The sequence below is a fragment of the Lissotriton helveticus genome, chromosome 7, assembly GCF_964261635.1.
Source record: "Lissotriton helveticus chromosome 7, aLisHel1.1, whole genome shotgun sequence".
In the NCBI taxonomy this organism is placed as follows: domain Eukaryota; kingdom Metazoa; phylum Chordata; class Amphibia; order Caudata; family Salamandridae; genus Lissotriton; species Lissotriton helveticus.
Window position 1 is genome coordinate 62,596,493 of NC_136068.1, and position 14,987 is coordinate 62,611,479.

A 14,987-nucleotide genomic window follows, 5' to 3' on the forward strand; every position below is an offset into this window, starting at 1 on the left:
TACGGGGTGCGGCCCCCACCCCAACCTTGTCCCTGTCCCTCCTCTTCTCCTGTGGGGTGGGGCCCCCACCCCATCCTTGGCCCTGTCCCTCCTCTTCTCCTGTGGGGTGGGGCCCCCACCCCATCCTTGGCCCTGTCCCTCCTCTTCTCCTGTGGGGTGGGGCCCCCACCCCATCCTTGGCCCTGTCCCTCCTCTTCTCCTGTGGGGTGGGGCCCCCACCCCATCCTTGGCCCTGTCCCTCCTCTTCTCCTGTGGGGTGGGGCCCCCACCCCATCCTTGGCCCTGTCTCTTCTCTTGTGGGTGGGCTTGCTTTGCTTATGAGAGGAGAGAGTGGGGGTCGGGCTCTGTGCTGCCTCACAGGAGCCGTGGAGACTGCTGTCTCTGGGCCCCCACCCCCTCCTCTTTCCGGGCCTGCCTCTGGCTCTGACTTAAGAGAAACAATGTATATTGATACTTTGTTTCTCTTGTCAGTCAGTCAGAGGGAGGGGGCGAGGGGCTCAGCCTGCACCTGCTTCAGACTCAGAGGGAGAGAGGCTTGCTTCAGTGCAAGCCTCTCTCACAGCTCCCAGAAGAGCTGAAGGGACCGGGGCCCCCTGGGGCCCCCTTCAGTAACTGTAGAGAGTGAGGCCCCCCGCACTGCGGGGGCTGCGGGGGCGTTTGTTACGCCCCTGACAACAGTGACCAGTCAACCTTTGTAAAGGGTTTTCTACTTCACAGCAACACAAGTCACGTGTTTTGATCCATTTGAGCTACATACAATTTTTTTGTTAAAACCATCAGATTATGCGGCTGATGATGTATTATGTGGAAAATATGGCAGAGCCATAATTATGTGGAAAAGATTTGCAAATTAGGATATTTTGCCATTCATGTTTGACCTTCCTCATGCTGTCTCTGTTGGGTGGTATTTCTAGACACCTACAGTGCTTTTGGAGAGACAAAGGATGAAGGTGTCTAATAGTGATTGCAGAGGATAGTAGTCTCAAGGGGAGAAAATAACTGATTGAGATAATCCGAGGAACACTACCTATTTCTGACTACCACTGTTTGAGTCTCATAATTTCAGAATTGATGCATTTGCAATTCTCATGCTAACTAACTTGAGTAGTAATTATACAAACTACTAATATATTAATTGTATCTCATTCATCTGATAATGCTAAAAGCATCTGCAAAACCAACAGGTCTGGGTTGTTTTAGGTGTGTATATTCATTTTGAGTGCTATTTCTAGATACAATAACAGGAAACCAGAAGGCATCTAATGCTGGCTTCATTACATGTTGCGTGAAGCACATAAAAAATGTAGGACTACAATTTTGCATTGACCGAGGGGTACTGAATGATGTACTCAACAGTGCTCCCCAACATGTAGGCCCTCCTGTCATAGAATTTACTCCCAAATTTTATGTTCACAAATGGTTAGGAAAAGGCAAGAGAAGTGCTGATGAAAGAACCGGCATGGCTCAGAGACAAACGACACCTGGTTCCTCTTATAAGCGTAATTGGGCCATTCTGTGATTGAAAATGTATCCCACATTGTAAATGTACTTTAATGTAATTAACTAATATATTAAACCTTAAATAAACGTGTATCCATTGGTTGTGGATGCCAAACATACTAAAAATCGGTATGTTTTGCTCTTTTTAGCCTCACTTCTGACTCCTCCCACTGATGCAATCCTCTGGTTATTCCTGCCTCCTGATGCTCCACCCACAGTTCCCCTACTTTTTTCCCCCCACTTCGACCACTGATATAGATATAGATTGTTTTGTTTTTCAGTCTGAATAATATATCTGCCCCTATGGTTCTGTGTATGTTTTTGCATATGTTTGAATCTTTGTGTAATTTGTGAGTATGTTTGTGTGTACATCTGTCTATATGTATGATGTGTATGGATGTGATGTGTGTAATGTGTGCGTGTGTATGTCAGTAGGATGCATGCACAGAGCCTTAGATAGAACAATTGGAATCTATTTGCACACCTACTTCTCCTGTAAAAGATCTCCCTCTGAGAATATCATAGTGAACCAAACTACAATCAAACATGCAGGGTACTCACCAGGTGATGACTGTGTCTTGCGCCTCTCACATTTCCCTGCCAGGCACCCAATTTATATAAGACTGTCTCAAGCCCCTCCCAGGCTCCTTGGCAATACACCCCCTCTTCAATCATACCACCTGTTGAGTGACTCACAGTTCTCTAGTTAATCAATACAACATTTTAATTCCTTGGAAAATATTTATTGGTCGAATGTAGGGGGTTAAAGGTTGCTGGTTCTAGACAGACCTGGCTCAGCAGGAGCTGTTTGGGTAATAACCCTTTTACCTGTAACTACACAGGCTCTAATGATGACCACTGTTGCAGGTTGTTTCAAGCTATATCAAAAAATGCATTTCAGCTCAAGCTGCGGATGGGACAACATAGAAGCCGAATCCGCTGTCAAACTGCTAATGCACCCTTGGTAGAACATTTTATCGAAAAAGGGCACTCAGAGAATGACTTCAAATGTACTGTGATTACACAAGTCAAAGCACCCCCAAGAGGAGCAGACATTTCGCAAATTCTAAATAAGGTCGAGCTTCATTGGATCCTGAAAACGGACAGTATATGAAAGGGGCTCAACAGAGTTGAAGATTGGACCTCCTTGTTATGAAAAAATTACACAGTTTTTGGTGTATGGTACAAATGTAGTCTTTAGCTGAAATGCATTTTTTGATATGTCACTAAATGTTCACTGAGCACTTTTCACTTCACTGGGGCTTGAATCACAGTCACCACTACAAGATGGCCGCCTTAGTCACTGATCCCTGCACGCAGTCCTCCCTCGACTATAATTATCAGACTCCTCCCTCCGCCAAGCAGCGATCACCGCCAGAACCCCACCGTCCTGCTATCATGCTGTACTAACATGTAAGTACTGCTCCTGACCACTGCCTATCCTAGATTAAATATAGCTTATTATGCCCAGCTCATGTATGCCCAATTTCCTTCTAGAAATCCAATATGGATAATCGGACCGCCACAAGCATACGTCTCGAGCTACCAAACTAAGTAAGTTCTGTGATGTTACACGGCATTTTTACTTTCCAGTGTAAGCGTCAGGCTGATTATTATATCTTTTCTCAGTTTCCCCGTATTATTCTACTCGACAACGAAGTTATCGTGAGTACATATTTCTGCCCTTATGAGCACTGTCTGCACCGTTAAATACGATATATAATCTAATGGCTGTATTTCGGTTCTCAATAGATACTTGTCCGCGTTGAACTTCTAAATATGCCAAAGGGTCTCAACCGAGTTCCTACGAGGTAACTGCCATGGGCTTGTTTCCACAAAGCCTATCTCCAAACTATCGTATAAGGCTAGAAGCATTCACTCCTTTCACTGCGTCGTTTTTTTTTAAGTAAACCATATAACCGACACCTTCTCCCGGTTTTATGGTCACTAGCATGTGCTCAAATGCACCAATTCGAACTTCCAGACAGTCGTTATTTTTCACTATGTCACTTTAAATTCTGATACAGCATTTATAAGCCTGCTGATGAATGATTTAAGTTGAATTTCTAAATATGCCAAAGGGTCTCAACTTAGTTCGTATGAGTTAACTGCCATGAGTAATGCGTTTTCTTTTAATCCCTACACTTCACGCACTATTTATTTGTACCTGCCTGGACCCTCACTTGCTCCACACACTGCGCCGTTAATATCACATTCTCTCCTCACTGCGTCAGTTTTTTCAAAAATTCAAATGCACATTGCCATTCTTGCTTCATTAAAACCACAAGCATGTGCTTGTTTCCTCAAAGCCTATCCCCAAACTATCGTATAAGGCTGGAAGCACTTACTCCTTTCACTGCGTCGTTTTTTTAAGTAAACCATATAACCGACACCTTCTCCCGGTTTTATGGTCACTAGCATGTGCCCAAATGCACTAAATCGAACTCCCAGACAGTCGTTATTTTTCACTATGTCACTTGAAATTCTGATACAGCAATTACAAGCCTGCTGATGAATGATGTAAGTTGAAAATACAAAATGCACTCATGCCTAGTCTTCTCTATTGAATAATCTTTTGTCCATGTTTTTTTCTCCCATTCTTTTTCTCTTTTAAACGTGCATGTAACATTATGTAAATCGCAATAGAGGCATTTTAACTAAAATAGACTCTCTAGACAAACATGACATACTACTTTCTGTCCTGATGATGATGCATGTATCTTTGAACTGCATCGAAACGTCGTCGACTTAATTGCACCATATGTTGGTTTGATCTCTTGAATTGTGAACAACAATGGGTTGCGATGATTGAATTCTAGTCTGTAAAACTAAATAATAAGTACAGACCGCTTTTGTGCGTTTTCTACATAATTGTTGTGTCACTTGTTCTGTCTTGTCCCTTGTGGGTCACAGGTTGTGCCCACTTTTGTATTAATGTGTGTTATATATTCAAACTCATTACTTAAAATTGAAAAATAAAAAACCTGTCCGGCTGGACAAAGGTCATATATACTATTCAGTATATGTCTATTATCTATGTGATCCTTTATTACTAGGGTCCCCTGTTCTGTACAATAGATTATTGCCCAAGGACCCTAGTCTTAATCCTTTTGGGTTTCCCTTGTTTTGATAAACTAGCGCAGCAGACACGAGCAGCGGCCAAACCACTTGCGCGCCAGAGGCAAGCACGTCTGCGCCCGTCCACACCCGTCCGGGTCCAGGGGCCAGTAGCCCTGTTACTTCTCCCCTAGGTCAGTATCATTATACTAGTGCGCAGCTTAAATTACTGAATTGTATCCTTGGGCCAAAATGTGTACATTCTGTCTCAATTCAGGCATCCCAAGATAAGTGCCCCCAGTGCCAGTGCAAACCTTCCATATCTATACCCCCCACACTCCTTGGGAAAGTATATCAATTATTCTTACTTAATTGCAGTTCCCTGCCCAAGCACACAAGTGAAAATTCTATATTTTTAAACGACAAAGCCCCTGAAGTCTTATTCCTCACGGAAACTTGGCTCAATACTAGCTCAGAGACGGATATTGTCCAAGCTCTCCCCCAGGTTACTCGATTCAGAGGATGGACAGAGGGATAGGTAAGGGTGGTGGGATTGCCATCATTTATAAGGATCTCCTGACCTGCCGCTTGATAGGCAGTCCGTTGACAGACTGTGAGAAGTCCCATTTTGTGATTGAATTCGCACCTACCCTTACGTTCTCTGGCATCCTCATCTATCGCCCACCTGGGGCGATAGGCCAATTTGGTAAAAACTTTGTCAGAAACAGCAGGCGATCTTGCTAGTCTCGCTGCAAACTTCACCCTCCTTGGGGATTTTAATCTGAATTTTAATGACCCCTCAGATCCACTAGCAACAGAACTGGCTCAAGACCTACTGACCTACCAACTGACTCAGAAGGTCTTGCTAGCAACCCACGAAAAAGGACATCTTCTTGACCCCATCTTTTCAAATTTGGAAGGGAAAAAACCCATCCCCCTCCCATGGTCAGAACACTTTTGGATCCCCTTTCTTTGGGCACAACCTAACACGACGCCATGTGCCACACGTTTACGTTCCCAAATCCGACCGTGGTCCAAACTCCCTCTAGAGAGGTGGACATCAAAACGGAAAACGGCCCTATCAAGTCCCGTCACTGACCCCACAATAGCTAAGAAAAAAAATTGTAACTGGATTAAGGGGTCACTTGATCTGGTGCTCACGAAAGTTTCAACCCAGAAGAAAACTGGCCCCAACAAGGCCCAGTGATACACCCCCAAATTATGCACTTTACAATAACAGTGCAAAAAAGCAGAAAGAATGTGGAGGAAAGACTTCTCCCTCAGAAAAAAACGGAATATAGGACAGCCATACGCCGATACAAAGCCAAAATAAAAACTGTTCAAGCCTCTTATTATGAGGGAAAGATCGTATCGGCTGGCAACTTCCCCAGAGAAATCTTCCACATTGCTACAAAGCTAATGAAAGCCCCCGGCCCGGCCAGATACCTCAAGTCTTCGTTGCACGAAATTGGCCAAATTTTTCTCGACTAAAGTCCAGAGCATTCTTAAGCACCTCCCCCAAGAAGACAGGAACATTCCAATCATGCACAGGAATGATGATGGGCAATCAGAAAAACACGAACCAGTGACCTTCCTCTTGCTAAATCAGGAACTTTCCCTAGCCATATTGTCATCAGTAAAAAGTGGATCGCCATTAGACCCTGCACCTCCCAACATCGTGTCTCTGGTCGGATCAACCATTGCCCCTACGGCCATCTGTCTGATTAATGCTTCATTTGATATGGGCGTGGTGCCCCCTGAGTGGAAAAGGGCAATGGTGCATGCACTGTTAAAAAGTCTAACCTGGATCCAACTGGTCTAGGTAACTACCGCCCCATCTCGCTCCTGCCTGGAATCAGCAAGATAGTGGAGGAACATGCGAATCGCACTCTAGCTGATATCTTGAAACCAACGGTGTTCTCCACCCCTCCCAAATGGGCTCCCACCCTGGTCAAGGGATGGAAACTGCTATTCTATCAGTGGTGGAAAAAACAAGTAAAATACTGGATGCAGGAGGAGCAGCAGCAATAATCCTCCTTGACCTAAGTGCGGCTTTTGACGCGGTTAACCACTGTGTCTTCATTCACCACCTCAGGAGTGTAGGAGTGACGGGAACAGTCCTATTATGGCTGCAGTCCTTCCTAGAGGGGAGATCCTTCCATTCTTTGGGGGCAACTCATGGCCCATGCCCTTAAAGTGTGGAGTCCCACAGGGCTCCTCACTGAGTCCCACCCTTTTTAATACCTATTTCGCTCCGTTGGCAGAAGTAGTGTCCTTCTTTGGGATCCACATGGTGACATACGCCGACGATACACAGTTGGTTGTATCTCTGAGCCATCCTAGCCCACAGCAAAAAGACTAGTAACCCAAGCCCTAATTCTGTCCAGATTGGATTATGGAAATGTTCTTTATTTAGGTGCCGCAAAGGAGGTGATTTCAAAATTGCAGGTCATACAGAATTGTGCTGCGAGGCTGCTCATTGTCACCCCCAACCGCTGCTCAGCAAGACCTGCACTACGCTCTCTTCACTGGCTTCCAGTACAGGAGAGAATACACTGTAAGGCTCTCTGCATAGCCCACAAAGCGCTGAATGGAAGTGGACCCTTAATTACAAATGCTATGATTCGCCCTTACAGGGCTGACAGGAAACTCCGATCAAATGAACTCCATCTTGCTGTGGTCCCTAGGATCAAGAAGGCCAGAACTGGCGGAAGGCTATTTTCACTCAATGCCTCCAAACTCTGGAATGCCCTCCCACTACACCTACGGACCGAGACAAACCATCTGAAGTTCCGAAAACAATTAAAGACCTGGCTTTTTCCATAAAGAGATCATACCTCCAAGTAACGACTGCAGCACTGGGAATGCTTCCAGGTAGCCATGCGCTATACAAGTGCCCATAAAATAAAATAAAACCAAACAATCAATACAGTATTATAAAACAATTCAGCGACAATAGGAGAAAAAAGACAAAGTACACTTCCATAGTACAATAAACATTGGCAAACACCCATTCTTCCTGAGAAACATATCTATCTCTCCAATCTAAGTTACAGTTCATAACAGCATAAAATTACCTTGACAAAGCAGAAAAAAGGTACAAAGTGCATAACCACAATGTAATAAACATTAGCACACTGCCAATTTACCTGGGCAAGAGATGGATCTTTTCAATCAAAAATCAAACAAATTTCAACAACAATCAAAAAAATCAGATATTCCACCCAAACAGAGGCACTCATAATTTAACAATGCTGCTTTAAAAGAACCATACATTCGCCCAAGTTCGAATATTCCTAAGCATAAAAAGAAACCACATGGCAGACCTTACTTGATTACATTTGAGAGACTTTAGGAGCAGAATTAAACATTTTCTCTTAGGAAAAGCATAAAAACAGCAGAACAAAACTGAAGGTACATTGGTCTGTGCCGAGATATTGTCACACTCACATGAACCAAGGCTACCTTGAGCAGCCCAGTCCTTAGGAAAACTGATTAATGGCAAGAAAAGATTCATTCTGAACCCGATTAAAAGCTGGTGGTGATACACATTATTTAACCATGTCCAATATGGCTCAATTAAGGGAACAGTTTTGGTCAGACACTGGGAATGAACAGCAGATTTCTGTAATTCAACTGCTTCCCTGTCAACAGTAATCCGAGTTAAAAAAAACAATTCTGTTTGACCCATGCATAATCTGGTTAAGAATAGTACACGCACAACGTGACATTCACTCCTCCCAATGGCCCAAGAACTCTCAGAATCAGAGTGTCTTATTCATGGCGTAGCCTTTTATTCACAAACCAGGTAATTCGCCAGTGACCAACACGATAGTAACATGTCCTTTTTGGATATAAAATTATTACCAGGAGACTACAAGTCAACTCAACATAAGCTGTACAAATGCCTAAGAAGACAACAACATTACACAGTCACGATTTGAGTAGCACCTGGCTCGGAAACAAATCCCATCAGCCCATCACCCTGGTGGAGCATCATCATCTGGGAGATGAAGGTAGAGAATCTGTGCAGCCAAACATAGCTGTGCAGCTGACTACTAGCGCTGGACGCCATTGACTCAATTTTTAACCCCTCCCATCCCACCCTGCTGACTCCTCCCACCTCCCTCGTCACCAGCCTATTTAGGCTCCGCCCCTTTTCACTCCTGTGCAGTCGAGCAGCCCTGTGGCAGAGGGCTTGCGCGCGCTGGGCGCTGTGACCTCGTTTTTAATACCTTCTTCTCTGCTGATTGAGAGCAGCTTCCTTGTCCCAGCTGACTACTAGCGCTGGACGCCATTGACTCAATTTTTAACCCCTCCCATCCCACCGACTCCTCCCACCTCCCTCGTCACCAGCCTATTTAGGCTCCGCCCCTTTTCACTCCTGTGAAGTCGAGCAGCCCTGTGGCAGAGGGCTTGCGCGCGCTGTGACCTCGTTTTTAATACCTTCTTCTCTGCTGATTGAGAGCAGCTTCCCTGTTCCAGCTGACTACTAGCGCTGGATGCCATTGACTCAATTTTTAACCCCTCCCATCCCACCCTGCTGACTCCTCCCACCTCCCTCGTCACCAGCCTATTTAGGCTCCGCCCCTTTTCACTCCTGTGCAGTCGAGCAGCCCTGTGGCAGAGGGCTTGCGCGCGCTGGGCGCTGTGACCTCGTTTTTAATACCTTCTTCTCTGCTGATTGAGAGCAGCTTCCTTGTCAGAGCTGACTACTAGCGCTGGACGCCATTGACTCAATTTTTAACCCCTCCCATCCCACCCTGCTGACTCCTCCCACCTCCCTCGTCACCAGCCTATTTAAACGTCCCTCATGCGTCAGCGCAGCGGACGAGCGCAGCGGGCGCGCCGTAGACGCGCCGGAGTTGCGCCAGAGTTAAGCCCGTCTGCGCCCGTCCGCGGCCGGACGGGCCCAGGGGCCAGGGACGCTGCCCCTGCCATCTCTTATTCCCGCTCCACTCTAATGAGTCTACAAACCTTTGCCTGCCCTCTACCTCCCGAGACCTGGACCAGGATCTCCTCACTGGGGATTCCAGGTCACTTTTCCCCTTCGCTGGGGCCGTCGTCATTTCCCACCCTTCCGGTCCCTGCCGAGTCGCAGCTCCGGGTATTATACCTCAACACTCGCTCCATGGTCAGGCATCAAGCCGATATTTTCCACCTTCTTATGAGAGAGAAGCCAGATGTCCTTTTACTATCTGAGACCTGGCTCACTGACGACTCCCTCCCCGACATCCTTGCCGCACTACCTCCTGACTACTTTCTGCTGAATACCAACCGCCCTGGAGGCCGCTCCGGTGGAGGGGTGGCAGCGGTAATACGGAAGAATCTCAAGATCATTGCCTCTGCCAATATGACCCTCCCCGATGTGGATAACCTGGTCCTCCGTCTTGGGACCGAGGTAGGCGCAGTTACCCTTATGGTACTTTACCGTCCCCCTTACCCCATGCCTTCCTTCCCTTCCTCCTTTATTGAACAGTTAACCAACCTTGCCACCTCTTCCCCCCGTACTATCATCATCGGGGATTTTAATTACTGGTTCCAGAATGAGGATGCCGGCCCCCACGCCACCGAACTGTTCGAGGCTCTTTCGAGCTTGGATTTTACACAACTAGTCAGGTCTGCCACTCATAGCGGTGGCCATATCCTTGACCACATTTGGGTTCACGGGGTCAAGTCCTCCTGCCCACTCATAACACCTTGTGTGTGGTCCGATCATTTCCTAATTGACATCACCTTTTCGGCCGTCGGCCAAATCAGGACCCCACTGCAGGAGGGCGGCACCGCACGCAAGTGGAGAGTCGCCGACTCCTCCAAACTCTTATCTCATCTCTCTCTTACCCGTCCTCTGTTCCCCACTGACTCAAGTACTGACGAGCTTCAGGGACAAGTTTCTGACTGGCTCACTATAGCCAGTGATACTTTCGCACCTTTAACCAAGTTTCCCCGATCCCGACACTATCATTCCCATAAATGGTTTACCCCTCACCTTAAGACTTTGCAGTTAGAACTCCGCCGACTCGAGCGCAGGTGGAGGAGAGACTACTGCTTATCTAGCAGAAGTGCATATGTGGCTGCGCGGAACGAGTACAAAACTGCTATTTCCGCCGCCAAAAAAGCTTATGCCTCAGACAAAATTTTATCTGCCCCCTGCAAGTCTAAGGAGATTTTTAAAATCCTCAATGAATTTACCTCTGATCCTAGGACACTTCCGACTCAGGCCCCCACACAAGAATCATGTAACGCGCTGAGCACTTTCTTTGTCCAAAAAATTGCCTCGATCAAAGATACCATTCCGACTATCCCCCCTGGCGCTGGCTCTGCTTCTCCCCCCCATAATGCTTTTTCTCTCACACTTTTCCCGCTCTTAGACCCTACCGCTTTGGCCACACTGGCCACCCGCGTTAAATCTGGATCCCCAGACGACTGCTGTCCCCCCACCATATTACGAAATATCTGCCACTCTTTACCTGATTGTATCCTTCCCCTGCTGAATTCTTCTTTGTCGTCCGGTACGGTACCCCGCTCCTTCAAGGAGGCCGTGTTGGTGCCTCTACTGAAGAAGCCTGGGGCTGATCCCGCCGTCCCGGCGAATTACCGCCCCATCTCTCTCTTGCCTTTTTTCTCCAAAATTCTGGAAGCCCATGTCACCACCTGCCTCTCACAGTTTATTGAGAACTCCACCTTTCTTGAGACTAACCAGGCCGGCTTCAGACCCGGCCACTCTATGGAGACTGTCATCTTGGCCGTGCTGGATGCCCTGAGAGACGGTGCTGACAAGGGTACCTCCCAGGCCCTGGTTTTATTAGATCTGTCGGCTGCCTTCGACACGGTGGACCACAACATCCTTCTCCACCGTGTCGAGCAAGCTGGCATCCAGGGCCTGGCGTTGGCATGGGTCAAATCCTTCCTGACCGGGAGGTCTCAGACCCTTAGCCTGGGCACTTTTAGAGCTCCTCGGGAGCACCTGCCCTGTGGGGTCCCTCAGGGCTCCTCTCTGTCCCCCCTTCTTTTCAATCTTTATCTTCGACCCCTTCTTTTTTCCTTGAGGCAGTGGGACGTCACCGTCTTCAATTAGGCGGACGACCTACAACTCATCTTCCCTCTTGATTCCCCTTCTGCTATCCCCAACTTTCAGGCTGTCATGTCCCACATCCTATTGTGGATGAGTCAAAATCAGCTTAAACTGAATCCCGGAAAGACGGAGCTCCTCCTCCCTGGTAAGATCTCTACCCACTGGGGTCCGCATTTTTGGCCGGCAGAACTTGGCCTTCCCCCCACCCCTGTGGCCTCGGTAAAAAGTCTAGGGATTACTATTGACTCCGGTCTCTCCCTCGGGCCTCAGGTGGGGACAGTTGTCTCCTCCTGCATGTTCCAGCTGCGCAGGATCAGGAAGGTGGCTTATCTCCTCACTCCTGAAGCTCTCCTGCAAGTAATCATGGCCCTCGTCCTCTCCCGCTTAGATTTCTCGAATGCTATCTATCATGGTCTGCCCAAAACATCTCTCTGCAGACTACAATTCGTTCAGAATCAAGCGGCGAGATTGGCCTTTGGGAGTCCGAAATGGCAATCCGCCAAACCCCTCCTTCTAAAACTGCACTGGCTCCCCGTCGCCTCGAGGGCAGCCTTTAAGATCGGCTGCCTTACCTTTAAATCCTTATCTGGTTCCTGTCCTGCCTTTTTGAAATCTCTCATCAGGACTTACAGCCCCTCTCGGAACCTGAGATCCTCTCACCTGCACCTCTTACTCACTCCCCCTGTCAAACTCTGCAGATCCAGAGGCCGGAGATTCGCATTTCTGGCCCCCAAACTTTGGAATTCCTTCCCCATCTCTCTCAAAACTTCCAATTCCCTTACTCTTTTCCGTAAATCCCTAAAAACTTGGCTCTTCCCTCAATCTGCCTAAACCCTCCCAGTCCCCCAGTAGTCTGCCAGCGCCAGGAAACCCATGGTGTCAGCGCGCTTTATAAATGCCCCTTACAATACAATACAAACCAAGCTTGGATAACTATGCAGCAATAGATTTCTAGCCAGTATTTGGCCCAGCCAAAAGTGCTCTAAAAAAAGTAGTGGTGATAATGTGCAGTGCTGAGTGAATGTGACAATAAAAATAACTAGAAGGACAAAAAATATGTTTAATTTAGATTGTCCTAATGTCAAGATTAAAAACAGCCTGATAGTGTGAAAATATGACTATCTTCTGGCAATAGGTGGAAGGTCAACATGTTTCAGCCGTAAAGGTAACAATGACCGGCTTTCGTCAGGACCTAAAAGAGTGATACGCTACTGCAATGGTTTTCACAATGTATGTATAACAATTCAAGAACATTACTTAGAAAATGTATGCACCAGTGGTTATGAACCACCCTACCATAACCTGGTGTGGACAGAAGTTACAGGTTGGATTGCATGCAATCTTCTTTCTTGTAGTGATACAATTAATATGTGTTGCTGATTGGTGAACATAAATGTTCTGAGCAACTGTACAGCTTACTAGTTGTCTTGGATTTAGCCAAAGAAATGCCCAATAAGTGGTAAAGCATAAAATATGCTGAATAACCTGATTCATTCAATGAAGTTATACTCACCCAGCTTTATGTGGGAGTATGCCTCACCTTACCCGGCAACTGCTCGGTGAATGAGGCCTGCTCTATTTGTGGGTAAATAAAGGAACACAAATGAAAACAAGAACTCCCAAAGTGTCCCTCATGATACTGCAAATTTCAAACCTTAATTGTTCAAACGATTCTGACTATAGACTAGAGGGCTTAAAAATGCATGACCAGCAATGAAATTGCATGATATATTCATAAAATTCATGTGAATTTCAAATGAAACCCAAGTCCAAAAGTCAACATGGACTGATATAGAAACCATGTGTAACCAACTGAGCTCTCAAGGTGTTGCAAAACATATTGGGACAAAATAAAGCCTCTCCAAATACTGAATAAGTAACCCAAGTTGAAATCTAAGTCCCTTGTGTAAAAAACCTGGAAAAATCAGGAGAAACAGCAATAGCAATAACACGGCTAGCAAGCTACCCACCTGTCCGTCGGTACCTCCAGCTGTAGACCAAGCCAAAGGTGAGGTATCGAACGGCAGGGCCACTCGCTTTATATAGTGCTTCTAATTGGTGAATAGTAATGTGTTAATTCGATGCTGATTGGCACGTGGAGCGTGCGCAGGCGCAAAAAAGCGTGGTGAAGCCACTAATATAAATGTTAGCACTCATTACCGCTTACTATGCGCATGCTCATCAACGAAAACGCTTTACTAATCACAGCGCATGTGCGCGACTCACGTCGCTTTAACCAGTTGCTGGCGCATGCTCAAACCTTAAGACACTAGCACTCCTGAAGGCGCAAGCGTGTTTGGCATTTACCAGTGCTCAATTGCAACCAAGGAAAACGGGTCATGGTGATCAAGATGAATGGACCCACGATCCTGTAGTCAATGTAATCATGACAGCCCATGCAATGGTCTTCCGTGTAAAGACAGTCATAATCTACCTTAAAAACTTTGTCTTACAATCTTTGTGTTTGCGGCCCTGCGTTTAACTCGGGTCAAAATGGAACTAAAGTATGTGCTGCGAAACACTTATACTGGAAGACTCAGTAGGAGGATATTAGCACAAAATAAAGTGAATGCTGATAGTTATAATAATAACGTACTGTGTGTAGGCCTAACGAATCAGTATGTACACACAACCTATTGTGAAAGCATCTCGAAGTCACGTAAGTGAATTCCTCACAAAGGTGATACTACCGGCTTCATTACACAGAAAGTATGTTATTGTTGGCCACAAGGTAGAAATGTAAAGGAGTTTCAAGGGGATACTCACCCTCCCAAAAAGGCACTCATCGCCGTCATAAGGCTAGTACGAAAACGTGAGAGGGGAGGGAGACCCCTGCAAAGATAATGATGTCAATCAGGTAGAAGTGTAAGCCATGACTACTCATCACCTTGACTCACCTTATCTGTGTATCGATGGGTATGCCTACTCCATATATAGTTGTACTTCTGATGGGTGAGTCCTGAATTAGACATTGGGCTGCTCTAAACCGACAGATATGCTCCATGTAAATAACAGAGGTCGTCGCCTGCTTATAGTGAAACCCACGGGATCTCGTCATTAAGACCGTTGCTATCACATTTCAATTTAAAAATCCACTTTTGTTCTTTAATAAAAAGGAATCTCGAAATGTCACTTATGTGTGGTGGAATAAATGGACGTTCTAGCACAGGCCACCGCATGTCGTCTGCCTTGTGTTTTAGAGCAAGGAAATGATTGGTGAGACACGTGGATTGTTTGTTGCAGCAAATTGTGCTTTTATGTTCGCTGATTCTTAATTTGATTTTCCGTGTGGTATAGCCAATGTACCTCAGCGAGCATGGGCACATACTCATGTAAATAACTCTATCCGAGTTAC

The 14,987-nt window shown here is 46.3% G+C and overlaps 1 pseudogene across 2 annotated transcripts in view; it reads right to left on the bottom strand.

The window, feature by feature from the left end:
* LOC144768055 (epidermal differentiation-specific protein pseudogene) overlaps window positions 1-14,987 on the bottom strand; it is a 151,152-nt pseudogene that overhangs the window by 116,663 nt on the left and 19,502 nt on the right. The window contains exon 1 of one of the 2 annotated variants that reach the window (XR_013598447.1): window positions 2,062-2,116. The exons of the other annotated variant lie outside the window; for it this stretch is intronic. The product of XR_013598447.1 is annotated as an epidermal differentiation-specific protein pseudogene, transcript variant X1 (transcript). Of the gene's footprint in view, window positions 1-2,061; window positions 2,117-14,987 lie in introns of those variants that run through there. 2 annotated transcript variants of the gene reach the window in all.